This window comes from Macrobrachium nipponense, chromosome 30, assembly GCF_015104395.2.
Source record: "Macrobrachium nipponense isolate FS-2020 chromosome 30, ASM1510439v2, whole genome shotgun sequence".
Taxonomy (NCBI): domain Eukaryota; kingdom Metazoa; phylum Arthropoda; class Malacostraca; order Decapoda; family Palaemonidae; genus Macrobrachium; species Macrobrachium nipponense.
The window spans coordinates 43,712,335-43,730,228 of record NC_087218.1 but is presented as its reverse complement, the minus strand read 5'-3'; the positions used below and the strand labels follow the sequence as shown (position 1 = coordinate 43,730,228).

The following is a 17,894-nucleotide window of genomic DNA, read 5'->3' as shown; positions in this document are numbered from 1 at the left end:
GTTAAAGGACCTCAGGTTTGTATAGTTAGGAAAAATGCATTTTCGACAAATTGTCATTTGTTCGATACGTAATACAAACCCTCGGTCCTTTAACAATAGGAAGACTCACTTCTTGGTGGGAGGAATCTGAGTCTTTGATGAACAGACTGGTGTTCGTCCATCCCTGGAATGCCTCCCTGGTCGTAAGAGCGAGGGAGGGATCCAAGCCTCTGTCCGATTGATCGGGGTGTGCACCGCAGGATCAATGGTCAGACCTCTGGGCCGAGTACTAAGAGAGAGGCAAGCGATCTCTTCGTACCAGCAATCAAGAACTTGTTCCTGTTTGCAAGAGGCAACATAAAGTATGGGTTGTCTCAAGCTGGCATCCACTTCCTCCCCCTTGTTGGAGGAAGTGGTGGATATACGCTCCTATCCCTAGTGAAAGGGATAGGATGGGGCTCTGTTGAGTAGCTCACCTGCATCTTGTCCTTATCCAGCAGGGTGACGACCGTGTCCCTCTAACCAAACAGGTAGAGGGGAAGAAAAAGATGGGAAGAGGAGCCAGTCACACTCTCATTCACCATCCATTCTTACGGTCACACCAGGACTCGATGCTGTTCAGCCTGCGAGGGTCTGGGTTCGCTACACAACGTGTTGAGCAGCCACCAGGGTCCCAAGGAAAAAGATCCAAGGACCTGTGGGCAATATCCCGAAGGTAGAAGGAAGGGCATGTGGTCTGGTTGGACCAGACCCCTGCTTCAGTACCTGCGCCAAGGAGAAGTTCTTGTGGACAACGGCAGCATTTCCTTCGCATCGAAGGCGGTGAAGTCCATTAGGGAGGGGATTGTGAACCGACTCGCAACCAATCGTCAGGGATCCGAAGGGTTTTGAGTCTTCGCTACGAAGTTCGGTACGAAATCGAGCGTCACGGATCCCCATCCCCTTGGGTGCCTGACTTCGCAGGAGAAGTCATGCAGTTCCTCAGAGGAAAAGAAGGAAATAGTCGCATGACCTATCCCTCTTCTCTACTTCGGTGATGTCCAGTACCCATACTGGTCTGTCCGTTAGCAACGAGTCTCTCGCATCCTCCTATCCCCATGCAGCGAAGTTCTCGGTAGTGATAGGACACCGACACTCCATGGTGGGTGTCAATGGTATGGGTACGTGACAAGCTATTAAAACGAAGTCATGGTTGCTGTGTAACAACCGAACTAAGTCAACAGCCTAATTCGTAACTGACTCTGGGCGCTCTGACAGCTGCCGACTGACTGCGTTCGGTAGGATGGCAAGTTGTCAAAAGCATCCGAGTAAGTCACGTGACCTTCGCCTTTAAAGGGTTATGCGAGACCAAACAAATGATGTATTTGTTTGTCACCAATGCCGGACAGCGAGGTGATGATTCTCTTAAGGCATGTACCCAACAGGCGAAAGTCAATTACCTTCTAGAGACCGAGGTCCCTGAAGGTAAAACATCTCATGTTTGTTGAATCTCAGCTAAGGAGAAACAACACTATGTACCATTGAAGACGAAGGTAGATATTGAATGCAACCTACGTCTTCACATATGAATCGAGAGAAGGATCTCAAGATTCATAACCTGTGCTTACAAATGACTGAAAACGCTAACCGCTATTTCATTGCTGTCCGGTGAGAAGTCCGTAGTTGCAATGAAAAGCGGGGCGTTCTTCGGTAATGAAAACACAGGTGAAAGCCGCCTGAAGAACTGCTTCTCATGGGCTGAACATTTGGAGGTAGAGCTGTCAGGTCGGAGAGTAGGCGATGTCTCTGACACATCTTGTAATTCTGGGTTGAACAATGAACAATTGTACACCTAGATACGAGATATTTTGAAGACAAACTCAGATGTCTGCAAAATCATTCGCATTATCGCAGTGCGATGCAGCGGGAGACTTGTACAGACTTCTGTTACCGTGCGGTAACGGAAAAAAAAAGAAATAGCGGGGTAAAAACAAAGAAAAGATGAAAGAGTCCAAGAGATATCTCTGTGAAAATTCTCGCAATGTCGAAGGCGATGGAATCTAGCGTCACCGCAGTAGATGGTCCTTCATTATTGCGAGAATCCCCGTTAATCAGAGACCTAAGTCCATGATTGTTAGGCAGAGAATACGGTTCGGTAGTCAATCAAGCAGGGGAGAGAGAAGACATACATGACCGTGAATCTCGGAGGCCCAGCTGATACTGAGCTGCTACCAGGCAGTTCAATACGCAGTGGTTGAGCCTGCTGACTCGTCATCCTGAGTTGCCAGGTAATCCATTATTCCACGAAGGAATGCGTTCGGCTAGAACTACCGAGCATAAAAGATATGCTCGGGCAATTATATTTAGGCGAAACGAATTCGGTAAATATAAAAGTTGAAATGGTGTTGTCGTGACAAAACCATAAGTATATAAATTGAAACTGAAAACTCCTGGGAGGTTGCAGGCAACCCCGAGTTGCAGTTCAATTAGAATACTTCTCGTCTAAGTCGCAATCCGTAGAATAACTAGGATATGCGCCTACCCCTCGGACAATTCAACTGCTTAGCAGAATCATGTCGCGAGGTTAATATACGTAGTATATTTGTAGGATTCTGAACAACGATCTCCATCCTAAATTCTTTCCTTCAAGAAAACAAAATAAGGATTGGAGATCGACCATCTTCGTTCTCTATCAAAGAGAGTGAAGGAGAAGTCTTCCTCGAAGGAAAGCTTCAATGGTGAACAGAATACTAAGACGATAGTTCAAGCCAAACTGGATATTCCCGTCCGATCTCCTCTATTCCAGGTTGGTCGCCTACTGTGAGATAAGTTTCTTTTCAGCAGCAGTCTTCTTCATAATGCTAGAAATTCCAGGAATTCGAGCATAGGCGAGGTTCCCGATTATCGTGTAACATATCGGGGATTCTCGTCTCGCTCACTTTGGACCGTGGTCTCGCGTAAGTGTTTGAAGATCGTAAAAACTCGAACACTCTGAATGCGCTAGAAATTCCGTAGAATTCTAAGCAGTCTGCGAAACCCCCACCGAATTCGTCAAACGATATCGGCTGGTGGTCCTCTCGATTCCCGTAGAAATCGAGAATAGAGCAGGATTCCTCCTCAACGACCGGGCTCACGTCAGGTAGGACCCGAAGGTCCCCCCGGTCCCCTTAGCGCAGGTCCCGAACGTGGGTATCCTACAAAAGAATCTCTGTAGGATCTTCCCGTTTCCCCTCGTAGCCGTAAGGAAGAGAGGGAATGGGGAAGGAATTGGATACTCGCTCGCCCTTCCCAGTGGAACTAGCAGTTGGAGAAGAGTAGGAGCAGCCATCGCCTTGCGGCGATGGCCTCTCAGAGTCTGGGAAAACGTATCGTCAGGAGAAAACGTTTTCCCGCGGAGGGTTTACGAACTCTCACTGTAGGTAAGGGTCTGCCGCCCACTGTGAACGTCGTCTGGGTGGGGCTGATCGACACCTGACAGGAGAGAGCCGAACCGTCCTCCGACTCATTCCAGTCCTCGTCGAGGTCGAAACCTCTCAGGAGGACCAAAGGAGTATTTAAATACGGTGTCCGAAGACACGTAGAAAACGCCGCTGTCGCAGTAGAGGAGGTGGAAGTAGCTTGATCGACCGGCCAGAACTGAGAGAGCCTTCTTGTCCGGAGACGAGAGACACTGGTTCGAGACAGAATCGGCAAGCTCCGATCGCGGCAGACCCACCGTCGGTTTGGGTTCCCTCTCGGGCCCCAAAACGACTCGAGTAGAGACGTGGGCTCTGCTGGTGGGAGCGGCAATCCTTCCGCAGGGTCATTATGCTGACGAATCAGCTTAATGACTTCTGCAAATTCCTCTGTATCTCGGGAGTAACCGCGTCTTGCGGAGTAGGACCGTCCAGTCCCTCCAACAAGAATAGATCCCTAGATACTCCTCCTTCAGAAGGAGAAGAGCGGCAGACCCCCTGACGGTCGCCTCCAGCTAATTGCGCGTATGTCCTGGTCGGTCGGTCCTAGAACGTGCCTGGTCCATACGGCGTCATAGCGGGGTCGCGAGCGGCGCACCTCTCGCGATCACTCATAGGTACCTCGCTCCTCCCGGCGTAGCCCGAGGAGGTTGAAGGTACAAGGAGGGCAGACCTGACGCTCCCCCCTAGCTCGCTGGCAGGACCAGCGTGCTTGGAGGGCTGCTGCTGATCGTCAACCCGCGGTGGCGATCGAGCAGCATGCCTAGCCTTGCCGCTCGCCTGAGGCGAGAGGCTTGGCTGAGAACGTCGACGCTGATCTCTAGCGTCAGGCGGCTGTTTGCTGGTTCCCGTCTCCTGCCCGGTCCCGATGGGAGCGGCTTCAGGTGACCTGCTAGGCTCGCTGTCACGGTGAGACCGGCGAGCGTCCATCTCGGATCGCGCGTCGAGCCGCTGGTACCAGCCGTGGCTGGTACCGACGGCCGCGGGGGGGGGACCCCTTCCTCGCCTCAACCGTTATGGGAGAGGCAGACCTGACGCTCCCCCCTCGCTCGCTGGCAGGACCAGCGTGCGTGGAGGGCTGCTGCTGATCGTCAACCCGGCCCCGCGGTTGACGGTCGAGCAGCAGGCCTAGCCTTACCGCTCGCCTGGGGCGATTGGCTCGGCTGAGAACGTCGAGACCGATCTCTAGCGTCAGCGAGCTGCCGCTGGTCACTGTCTCCGCCCGGTCCCATCGGGAGCGGCGGACGGGTGGACCTGCTAGGCTCTGTATCGCGTCGAGACCTCCAGGCAGTCCTCCTCTCGGCGCGTCAAGTCGCTGGTACCAGCCGTGGCTGGTACCGGCGGCCGCGGGGACTGCCTTCCTCGCCTCAACCCGTGGCTGATCGCGACCGTCACGTTAGCCCGAGGCAGCCAGTTGATCGCTGCGAGAGCGTCCACTGGCCTGGCGAGAGTTTGTGTGCACGACTCTCGCCAGTCTTCTGCTCCGCGCCGCTGTCTTGACGGCGAGCGAGCTCGGGCGTCAAAACTTTGGCTGGACGGTCTTCTTGGAAGAGCGTCCACTCGGTGCTTCTCGCGAACGAGAAGCGGCCGAGACAAAAAAGGGAAACCTGGTTTAGCGGCACCCGACCGCTAGCACCAGGTGAGGACGCACCAGCGAGGCTGGTGCCCTCTGGTCCCCGTCGACTTCTTCTTGCAGAAGAAGCGACGGGCCCGTTCCCCAACCCGAAGGAACAGGAGGACCAGCAGAAGAGCTCCCCAGCTCGCCTGAGCGAGCCGGGCCCTTAGAAGATCCCGAAGGAGTCTTCTTAGGGGGGAAGGAGGCAACCCTTCTTCTTCTTCGGCTGTTTGGCCTTAGAAGTCGAAGGGGAAGGAGAGGCAGCGGACGAACGAATGAAGACGACGAAGACGACGACGACACCTTCTTCCTCTTCTCTTCTTCTTCGCAGGCTCCGCAGGACAGGCGTCAGGTCTTCCATCCAGGAGGGAGCCGGGGCAGTTGCCGAAGCAACAGGGCCCGACTGCACCTGTCCGGAAAGACTGAGACTGTGACAGCATCACCAACAGCAGGAACAACAGGAACAGGTCCAGGAACAGCAGGAACATCTGAAAAGTGAATGAGCAGCAGGCACCTGATCTGAAAGGGATGAGCGGCTGGGACAGCAACAGGTACGGCAGGCACGGCAGGTACCACAGGAGAGACAGGCGTCCTGTCGGCCGCTACCGTCATCCTCGGCACTGGCGGCAGGTCCAGGGGGGTACTCTTTGGGCAGCGGCAGTCCGGGGTCGGCAATACAAAGAACCCAGGTGGCGGTGGCACCGTCCTGATTGGCACGGCAGGAATTGGTTCTGGATTGCAGCCGTGGTGTTACCGACATGACATGTGGTGTGTACACCAGGTGCGGTGACATCTCATATGCTGGTGTCGAGATTGTGGTTGTTGTAGTGGTTACCGTATCATGAGTGACCACTGCCGACCCCGCCACCACCGCTGAATCAAACCCCTGCAGTCCCAGCGACTCCCACACCTGTTCCAGGTCGTCCTCGCTGATGGCAAACCTGCGGAAGCAACAGTCGGGTTAGTTAGAGGGGCTTCCTCGCGCCTGGGGGGAGAGAACCCCACCCAGAGCGGACGGAAGACCCCGAGTACAACTGGACGTCCGTTACCAAAGGAGTCACTGGACTTTCCGATGACTTCTTGTGTCCTCGTACAGCACCCACTGCGCCTCTGACGAATGCATCACACGTTACACAGGGCTCGTTGCGGGAGCACTCTCGCCCCCGACAACGAGTACAAAACCTCGTGAGGATCTACATCTACATCAAGGTCGTCTCCCACGGATGTAGCACCTGCGGTAACATAGATAGATTAGTAGTAGGGGTTCCCTCACGCACGGGGGGAAGACATGCCCCACCCGAACGCAAGGAAGACCCCAAATACAAAATACAATGAAGAAGCTGAGCGGGGGCAGGAAGGAAGACGAAGAATCGGCTACCAAGGGAGTCGCGGGAGCTTCCGACGACTTCCTGGCAGACCTTCGCTTCCCCCACCCCCGCACAGCAGTGCAAATTAAGTAATATGAAAATGAAACAGAATACTGCCCTTGCGATTCACTTCATAGAAACTTAAAGGAGAAAACCGATCAATTCAATTGGGTAAGAACGGAAACTTGATCCAATAATATGATGCTATCATAAAATATATATGAAAATGAAACAGAATACTGCACTTGCGATTTCATTTCACATAAAAATCGTAAGGATCAATTCCCGGGTAAGAACGAAAATTGATCCAGATTAAATTCATGCAATCAATAAATGAAAATGAAAAGAATATTGCAATTGCGAATCCACTTTCATTGCATTCTATACAAACTTAAAAGTTCGTGCCGAGCGCAATCACACTCTCGGTAACGAACGCACAGGGCAAAAATATAATGAAAAAAGTACTTACATTTTTCAATTACACCCACCCCTTCGCCCAATACAATGACTCGGCGCGAGCGCGCCCGTCCTCGGCACCGAGACATAATTCAAGGTTTCATAATTAAGTAATGAAAATGAAAACAGTGTACTTACAGTTTCATTTTCAAGTCAAACAAACCATTAGTAGAAAACACAATATAAACAAAGCATACGACGATGAAGCGGGCAGAGAGCGATGACGAACACTCTTTCACACCCGCGGCCGAAAGCAAAAGTGATTTGTTTACCTCCCAGTCGCGCGGCGCGCGACGATCGGAGCAGTTAACTACCGTTCTCCCCTTGTTCGGAAGCTTACGACCGTTCCAGCTGCCGCTAGCTACTTCCTATTGTTAAAGGGACCGAGGGTTTGTATTACGTATCGGAACAACTCCACATTGCTTATCTGATTGTAATTATACATGTTTTGGTCTTAATTCACTCCAAATTGCACTTTAACTACGTTGCGGTTCCTGGTTCCTAAGCGCTCACTCCACAAACACAGTTGCGGGCAGCACACGACCACACGGTTTATGAGGTGCAAAGCTTTCTTCCCTTAATTGTTTACTTTACTCATTATTTAGTTTAAGTTTCCTTTGTTACTTCAAAATGCTTATTTAATTCATGTCTATTATCCCTTTTTTGCAACCAAATTAAACCCCTAAAATTACAGATACCTATTTCTAAAGTAGATACGAGCAGACGACGGCAAATTTAACAACAGAAAAGCGCGAACAACGCTGTAGGTACTGTTCACTGCAAAACTGTTGATATTTGAGTCAGGAATCTATTTAATTTTTCAACAACAAATATTTTTAAATTAATAATCATGAATATGTAAAAAATTTATGCAATTCATGACCTTATACTGTCATTTAACTATTTATTTAAATAATTATCTAGTGCACGCTTCTTCTTCTTCTTCTTCTTCTACCAAAAAATCGTAGTTTCCTTGGATCTGCCTCGTTGGTGTCATTGTTGACGACTGTTGTGAAGAAAGTGCCCCAGCGTCTATGGGTAAAAGTGGTATGCGGATTTAGCACATGGAATGGAAAGTTTATTGACACAAGTGACTCTGCAAACACCGAGATGGCATCAATCTTCTAAATTGTGTTATAAGTAAAAATTTTGAAAGCGTCATGGAGGTACTACCTATGTTTGCACTGTGCATGGCTACTTTCATTAACCTCTGTTTAATCTTGGTATTTCTACAGAAGCAGTCTGTACGGACTGCAAGGAACGTAACCGCGGATACGACATCCACTAGAGATTGGGGCGTCCAATGTACCTATTTCGTCGTGTTTAGTACTGGCCCCTGGGGGGTTAATTACAGTCGTCCAAATAAATATTACTTAAAATTCTTGTTCAGTAGGTAAAACTGCATAGAAAAACCGCAACTGCCATAGTCTAGACCGCCACGGATAAGTACCCTAGATCTACCTTAATCTTAAAATAGTTTGCCATATGAACCTTAATTTCTAACTTTGGAGAAAATACTTACTTCGAAAGGAAGGTAGAGGTCTCGAGCTCATGCTCTAAACACCAACAACTCGTAACTGGTGCCCATCTCCAGTGTCAAGACATGTTAAATTACTTTTTCGAAGGGTGGATCCACACGCGGTGAAAACTGGATCAGCTAGTACAGTCGGTTGTTTCCCCTAGGTACCTAATTTGTCAAAAATTAACCTACAGCCTTAACACTAGATAGGACAGATTTATGCATAACATAGGTCTTCAACATAGCTAGGTAGAACCTGTGGCTTTAGAAAGTCTACTCCATACTAGGCTAGGTAGTTTAAGTATTAGCTAGTAGCAAAAGTACACTAACATGATAGCCTACAGCCAGCTGGTTATTCTGACAGTGCAACTACGTGTAAGATGACAATCTTATATCAGCCAACTTCATTTGCACAATAAATTTCAACTTACAGCGTGAATTGGTGTCGGAAATAGGTATGGCAGATAGCAAACACGTGAAATTGCCTGCCTGGCTTATTCTAGAGCCAGTAGTAGTCGTAGTAGTAAGGGGAGGGTGCTTCCTATGAAACGGCTCCATTGGTTCTAATTTGCCTTTGATTTCACCTTTTTTAAGTTTTATCTTTTCAGTGTTTTTTATATATTCCCTCCCGTTTTCAGTTTCCTCTGTAAAGAGATCTGTGAAAAGTAAGATCTTAGCTATTAGTTCTTCTTTGTCTTCCTGATAAGGCTGTTGCATGACTCAAATCGTTTTAAATACCGTTTTATGCTGGTTAAGAAAGTATAAAAAGCTTTAAATTTGCATGTACCTCTTCGTAATATAAATATTTAACTTGTTAACCAGCACTGTTTTTTTTTTAAATTATCATACCAGGTTTTTTTCTTAATATTTATCTTAAATGCCCCGTTGGTTTTCATTGTTTAATTTTAATTTAATTTTCTTTCCCAAGAATTTGTGTGCACTTTTTTTATCATTTCTTTTAATTGATTTTCGTTAATTCGTTCACTTTTGCTTAATTTGCATAGCCCAGAGTGTCATCTTGTTTTCCTATTGGTCCAGGGTTATCTATGAGAAGAACCCCTTCCTATTGCTGTAGCGTAGCTGAATGCAGCCTCGGTTTCAGACCATAAAATACAGTATGTTTTATACGTTGGTGCTTTGAGTATTGACATACAACTCGGTTATTAATGTGTTATATGTCTTCTACGTCATCTATATTGCACCACTCCCTTCGAATATTGTCTATCTTTACGTTAAAGTCCTTTTTTTTTGTTATTTTTTTATTTATTTAGGGACACCACTGCCCAGTTTTAATAGAAGAATTTTCATGGCTTCTGCTATTTCAGCCTTGGCATCTTCTAGCTTTTCAGTGATCACGTAAGTTACCGATAGTAAGAATATGGTTGACATTTTACACCCTTACCCAATTATATTTGTTAAATATGCCCGATGACCTTACCTTGTCCTATTTCCCCAGGGATTGTGTAAAGGACAGGTCCAAGATATCTCCATCTCCCTTTCAGCATTAGGTCATTTACATATGATACTTCATAATTTCCCTTGTGGCATCATTTCTAACATTATCCTGCCATCCGATTCCTAAAGGTTTTTCTCGAAGCTTTGTTCTCAAATTGACAAGCTCTTTTGTCAGAGCAGAAACAGAAAGGAATAGAAATAATGACAAGAATAGCAGTGGCTATATGTATATCTAGTGATTGCCTGGATGAAGGACAAGTGAAAATAGAAAGTAGTTTGGCTTTAGGCGAAAATCTCTGTCTTCTTCTTCTTCTTCTTCCCAGCTTGTTCCCATTTTTATATGGGGTCGCCGTTTCGGATGAGCCGTTTCCATCTATTTCTATCTTGTGCTTCTGCCTCATCAATTCCCTTCTCATTTAAGTCTCCTCTCACACAGTCCTTCCATCTTTTTCTTGGTCTCCCTCTTTTTCTTCTTCCTTGCACCTCCACCCCCATAGTATGTCTCCCAGCGTGGTCCTCATCTCTCCTCAACAGGTGTCCATACCATCTCAGCCTCCCTCCTGCACTTTCTTTGATACTTCCACCACCTTAGTTGACCCCCTTAAGTAGTCATTTCTGATCCTATCCATCTTGTTACCACCAGAATCGCCTAAGCATTCTCATTTCTGCCACATCCATCTTCTTCTGCTCTGCTTTTCTCATGCTTGCTGTTTCCGTACCATACAGCATTGCTGTTCTTACCACCGTCTTATGAAATTTTCCTTTTAACCTAAGCGGCACTCTTTTGTCACAAAGAACTCCCGAGGCCGCTCTCCAGTTGTTCCAGCCTGCCTGTACCCGATGTTTTACTTCTTCTTCCATACTTCCTCCAGCGTTAACAAAAGATCCCAAATACTTAAACTTATCAACTCTCCTTATTTGCTCTCCACCAAGCTGAATACTTTCTCTATCATCCCCCTCAGTGGTGGTACACATATATTCTGTCTTGGATCTACTTATTCTCATTCCTCTGTCCTCCAGTGCTTGTCTCCATCTTTCCAATTTCACTTCCAGATCTTCCCTGCTCTCTGCACACAGAACAATATCATCCGCATACAATATGTTCCATGGTACTGTCTCCCTTACTTCCTCTATTATAACATCCTATCACTATGTTAAAGATAAATGTGGGCTCAGAGCCGACCCCTGGTGTAATCCTACTCTCACCTCAAAACCTTCTGTCTCCCCAACACTGCTCCTCACTCTGGTAAATACATTCCGGTACATCTCTTGTATCAATCGCACATACTTCTCTGGCACCATCTTCTCCCTCAGGCTCCTCCATACCTCTTGTCTCGGGACTCGGTCATAAGCCTTTTCAAGGTCAATGAATACCATATGTAGGTCCCTTTGTCTTTCCCCGAATTTCTCCATTATTTGCCTCAGACAAAATATACCATCTGTTGTTCCCCTTCCCTTCATAAATCCATCTGCTCTTTACCTATTTGTACTTCTTCTCTCAGTCTAGCATCTATCATCCTTTCCAATATCTTCAAAGTGTGGGACATCAATTTAATGCCCCTATAATTACCACACTCTTGGACATCGCCTTTCCCTTTTAAAAATTGGGATCAATATACTCCCACGCCACTCATTTGGTATCTTTTCCTGTTCAAGGATCTTTATCATAAGATCGTACAGTATATCCACTCCTTCATCTCCTAATGCTTTCCATGCCTCCACCGGGATCATGTATGGTCCGGTTGCCTTCCCATTCTTCATCTTCTTCAGTGCATTTAGTACCTCTTGCCTAGAAAACCTCATTACCATGCCAATGTTCACTTGCCCATCTTCTCTTATTAGTCTATTATTTTCTTCATTTAACAACTGTTCGAAATATTCCTTCCATCTCTTCACAATGTCTTCCTCCTTTCTAAGCACTACACCCTCTTGATCCTTTATTTGTTTGATATGTGTTATATCTTTGGTGCTCTTATTTTTAGCCTTTGATAGCTTGATCATCTTCTTTAATCCTTCCTTTGTCCCCAGCTCATTATACACATCATCATACGACTTTGCTTTAGCTTGGGCTACCACCTTTTTCACCACCTTGTTTTTCTCTCTGTACCTATTTCTGTCTTCCACTGACTGTGACTCTTCCCATCTTTTCTTTGCCTCCTCCTTATCTTTTACTACTTTCTCAATGTCTTCATCCCACCACCAACTCTCCTTTTCTTCCCATATGATACCAGATGTCTCTCCTAGCAGCTCCTTTCCATGCCTTCTTATTACTGCTGCATTTCGTGCCCACCATTCTTGAACATCTTCATCCCTATATCAATATCCTCCAAACCCTCCTCTTAAACTCTCTCTTCTTATCCCCTTCCTTCTGTAATTCGTACCATTTAATTTTGTTTTCCTTATCCCTTTAGCTTTGGTTTTTCTTTCCCTTTTCAACTTCAAGTCCATACATAGCAGCCTGTGTTGGGGGGCTACATGGTCGCCTGGAATAACTTTGCAGTTCTTGACCTCCACCAGATTTATCCTTTTATACAAGAAATAGTCTATCTGGGAGAATCTTCCCCCACTCCTATATGTTATTAGGTGTTCCCTTTTCTTCTCAAAGAATGTGTTTACTATTGCCATGTCGAATGACACAGCAAAGTCCACTACACTCTCTTCCTTCTGGGTTTTCTCTCCCCAATTCCATGGCCCCCATGCACCCGCCCAATCGCCTCATTTTCACTTCCGACATGGCCATTCAAATCTGCCCCAACTATCACCCTCTCATGCTCTTCCAGTTCTTGCATTATTCCATCCATGTCTCTCCAGAAATTTCCCTTCTCTTCTTCTGTGCAACCAACTTGTGGTGCATATGCCTTCTTATAATATTCAGAAATCTCTCCTCCATAACATATCTTCAATCTGATGATACGGTCATTCTTTCTATGCACTTCTATTACCGAGTTCTTTAGTTCACTAGACAGTACTATGCAACTCCATTTCTACCTTGTTTATTTGTCTCCACATAATATAGCTTATATCCATCTCCCAACTCTTTAGCTTTATTTCCTTTCCACCGCGTTTCTTGCACACACACAACATCTACTTTCTTTTCTCTCATCAAGTCAGCCAATTCTCTACCTCTCCCAGTCATGGACCCAACATTTAGCTGACATACTCTGAACCCAATGTGAGCTCGCTTCTTTAGCTGCACCCGCTCCTGATGCAGTACAGCAGTAGCCCTCGCCTTACCACAGAGTTAGGGCGATGTCTCTGTGCGTCGTTTACGGAGTACGCCCTAGCATTACCTCTTTCCATATTTCGGAGCTCATTCCATTTTTGGTTTAGGCGAAAATCTCTGTAAATGTAATAAAGATGTATCGTACAGGGAGAATTGAATTAACGAAGGAGACTAGAATTTAAAATACTGAAGCAAAGGGAGTTAATGCAAAGTATACAAAATAATATTAGAATTATGAAGGCTCTCTGTTAGCACCCAGTGGGAGGGAGGTAAGTGAGATCTTGGACAACCAATGTATGGAGAAGAAGAAGAACACAAAGAAGTTGTGATAGTAGGAAACTAATTTCAACAAGAAAGTTTATGAATAGCCGATTCTTAGATTAAGAGACGCAAATAGAGCTGCTATTTGACAAGAATAGACGTCTTTGTTTACCAGAAAAAGGTATTTTGAACAGATGTTGAATGCAGGGTGCATGAAAGAACGGGCACAAATTTGAGACTACTCGTGGAATTAAGCGTTAAGGATGCAAGCATAGCAAGTTCGTCCTGGAGGGTGATAAGCCACCGATTTGTAGTCTGTGATATCACCTTTACTGTACTGTGGGACACTTATTAGTGAACTGTCCCAAATATGTATAGATGAGAGAAGGCCACATCAAATTTCATATGTCATAAAAGAGGTTTTAAATGATGACGTTGATGTTAAAGAACGTCACGGACTTTTTAAAAGCTATTTACATTTCTAAAGAAACCTGACGACATTTATTTATTACTAGACTATTAGTAATTAATTTACCAACTTCTAAGGATCTTCCACCCTAGCCTAATACCCAAATGGTTTCAGTGCCAGGTCATCAGACCAGATTTTCGTCAATCGGATCAGTCTACTACGTAGAACTAGATATGCAATTAATTCTACTGTCTTGCCTTTTTTCGTGAGAATCCACACCCCACAGGTTTCCAAAAGTTTTGACCCTGCTGTGGCCAGTGACCATCCTAATCCTGTAGTTGAGTAGTAGTTGGTGTAAATGTTTTTCTTTTGGTATCTTTTACTTTTTTATATTTATCCTACGTTGTGTTTATTTGTCATATTTTGTTTTACCCTGGTATTATTCTTGTTCGTTTCATTTCGTCATTTCTCTTTCATAGTTTATTCCTTAACTCTCAATTTCATTTTCCATACGGGCAGATTTCTCTGTTGGAACCTTAGTCTGCTTTTCCAATGAGGTTTGAAGCTTGCTTTGTTTTGCATATATACATACGTACACACGCGCACACATATATTTGTATATATAAGATACTAATTTACACATATATTCATATATATATATATATATATATATATATATATATATATATATATATATATATATATATATATATATATATATGTATAATTTATGAGAAACTTGGCGTCCTAACCCCTAAAGTAGGAGAGATGTAGCTAATTATCTTCCATACATTACTTTTTTCTGGCAAAGAATTGGCAAGAGTTGCTTTTGTACAAAGTTAATCGCCTCTCGCCTGAATTACCAGACAATCATCATCTTCCGTCTTTAGATTAAACACTCTTGACAAAGGTGGTGGTCAGAGCCCATCTTTTTTCTCTCATTGTTGTTTTCGTATGCAAATATTTTATTATGTTTTGTTTTGCCTTTCTTTATTTGAGTCGTATGTCTGATCTTCTTTACTGTGGCGTCTTCCTTTATAATAGGCTTCTTCGCTGTGAATGTTTGCTCATTTTGGAAAATAAAAATGGCAACAGTAACAGCTATGATGAAAATTACAGTGCCATTTCGTTAAGTTCTTATTTTTTCTTTCTTTAGGCTTTAGTTTATTACTGAATATCATTGTTTGTGTGTGTGAATAGCTTGTACATTGTCATAATCTTTGAGATTAGTTACCTGTACCTCTTGTCAGCGCCTTCATGTATACTCTAGTATTCATAGGTCATTGTTTGTTTGTTTGTTTGTATGGTGTTTTTACGTTGCATGGAACCAACAGTTATTCAGCAACGCAACCAACGGCTTTACGCGACTTCCGAACCACGTCGAGAGTGAACTTCTATTAACAGAAATACACATCTCTGACCCCCTCAATGGAATGCCCGAGAATCAAACTCGCGGCTACCGAGGTGGGAGGCCAAGACCATACCGATCACGCCACTGAGGCGCTTTTACAGGTCATTGGTCTTCTCCGCTTATCAGTCATACATTAAGTCAGTCGCCATTTCTTCCGTGACAACAGTGTTCTTATCATATCTTCTAGTTCCCTGGTTCCTTGTTGCTTGCGTATTATTGGCCATCAAAATATTCTCACCAGTAATTACTTCATTGTCAACAGCAGTGCCGACGGCTGGTTATCTCCCTGAGTCATTTCAGGCCATCTGTTATTTTCGTCAGTCGTGAGCTCCCTTTTGGTCTGTCTCTCTCACTTACTTTTTTTTTTTTTTTTTTTTTTTTTTTTTTTTTTTTTTAAGTGTTCTGAAAAGAAAAGTATTGTGCTGGCTGTCTGTCCGTCCGCACTTTTTTTGTCCGCCCACAGATCTTCAAAACTACTGAGGCTAGAGGGCTGCAAATTGGTATGTTGATCATCCACCCTCCAGTCATCAAACATACCAAATTGCAGCCCTCTAGCCAAAGTAGTTTTGATTTTATTTAAGGTTAAACTTAGCCATAATCGTGCCCCTGGCAACGTTATAGGATAGGCCAGAACCGGGCCGTGGGTAAAGTTACATGGACCGCTGCTCATACAGCATTATAACGAGACCACTGAAAAGATAGATCTATTTTCGGTGGCCTTGATGATATACTGTACAGAAAACTCGATTGCGCCGAAGAAACTTCGATGCCTTTTTTACTTGTTCATTAACAGTCAGTTTGTTCTTTTTTTTCTTTATCATCGGCACCTTGAAACTGAAGCAATAAATAAATAAGCTGAGGTTTACAACAGTACATTATCTAATACGTAAAAGTATGCATTATTTAATGTATGAAAGTATGCATATGCACGCATTCGCATGCAGGTGTACGTATATTCTATATATTCAAAGTTAGTTATTCGAGAAACATCGAAAGTACTTTATAACCGATAATGAAACCGATCCCATCTGATGGACTTACTGAGGACTGATAGCAGGGCCTACAAAAATAAGCCTGGATTCATGGCTACATAGCGCTTTTATAAACTGTTATAAGCCCTCTGATCATACCAGGTCTTAGTTATTACAACACAGGGCAATAGAAGGTAATCGCGTAAGTCTTCCAGAAAGTAAAGCAGAGCAATAATCGATAAGAAATGGCTCTCTAGATCAAATTAATGGCTGGGAACATCCGGGAGTAATCAGTCTAAGGAATTTTGCCTTTTATTGGATATAATACTGATCAGTCGACGTCACAGAAACCTCTCAGATATTATTGGTAAACTTGGTATAAGTTTGTGAAATACACGTGTCATACACACCAGATCTTCGTAATTACAATGGCATGAATGGAAGTCACGTAAAGCAGTTGGTCCCGTTGCTGAATAACTAATGGTTCCATGCAACGTAAAGACACCATACAAACAATGGGATGAAATCAGATTTTGACTTCTCGCTCTCATGATTTTTTGTACTGTTTCACGATGGAAAATGTATAAGTTTTTTTTAATTCATAAATGAATCGTTAAGTTGAAAGTTCTTTTCATAATGATGCATCTTCCATATATGTTAGCACATTGTAAAGTTTCCTCTCGTACTTTGAGGAACATCTGCACGCGAAGAGCGAAGATGAGGAATTTGTGGTGGAATGGGAACGAAACGGATTTCTGTTCGTTGGCCGCGAGTTCGATTCTCGGGCATTCCATTGAGGTGTGAGAGACGTGTATTTCTGGTGGTAGAAGTTCACTCTCGACGTGGTTCGGAGGTCACGCAAAGCCGTTGGTCACTTTGTTGAATAACCACTGGTTCCATGCAACGTAAAACAAAAAAACAAAACAAACAAACGGGTTTCTGATTCGAATTTAACCATTAAAGATATACCACTGTTTCTTCTATCTTTTAATTTGAAGGTTAATGCTTTGTATACTCCGTGCCACTGATACGTTGAGTAAAAGAAAACTATTGTCACGGCTTTGTCTGCCATTCCGTACTTTTTCTGTCCTCCCTCAGATCTTAAAAACTACTGAGGCTAGAGTACTCCAATCATCAGGCATACCAAATTGCAGCCCTCTAGCCGAATTTTTTACTTGATTTTCATGTTTTTATCATAGATTTTAAGGAGTTATTTAGAATAATAACCAACGAGTTATAAGCCCCTTTACAGCTCAGTGCAAAATCTTGCTCCAAGAAGGGAAAGCTAAAAGAGTTGGAAAAAACAGGAGCAGGAAGAGAATTCCAAAGTTCGCCTCTAATATGAGAAAAGGATCGTTGGGAACGTACTCGTTTGATACGCGTGATTAATTACGTTTTTGTGTGAATACTGGTAAATGTGATAAAACAATATAATTCTTTGATAAATGTGGTATAATTCAGCAAATTCATCAAATTTACCAGTGATATTATAATGGTTTGTACGGTTTCGTAACTGCCATAGATTTTACATAATTAGTGGCCTTACTGGTAAATTTGTATCTAACAAAATTAAGGCATGGTATTAACATATTTACCCAAAGTGAATATTAGGTTAGGTTTCAATATGTCACCCAATATTAACGTAATAAATTAGAAATGCCTATTGGTGATTTTGCTTGGTTAACAAAATTAGGCAAGATTTATCGTCGAAATGTATACCAACATATTGCTATACCTATGTTCCCTAATATAAATATTAATGGCCAAAGTACTGAATTAGTACCGAGATCTTCG

At 44.2% G+C, this 17,894-nt stretch overlaps 1 protein-coding gene across 1 annotated transcript in view; it reads right to left on the bottom strand.

Annotated features, from left to right (window-relative positions):
* The window catches only part of LOC135202478 (periodic tryptophan protein 1 homolog), a 71,755-nt gene extending 62,797 nt beyond the window's left edge, over positions 1 to 8,958 (bottom strand). The window contains exon 1 of the mRNA XM_064231889.1: positions 8,802 to 8,958. The gene's annotated coding sequence lies outside the window, so the exon portion shown is untranslated. The remainder of the gene's footprint in view (positions 1 to 8,801) is intronic.
* Between the last annotated feature and the right edge of the window lie 8,936 nt (positions 8,959 to 17,894).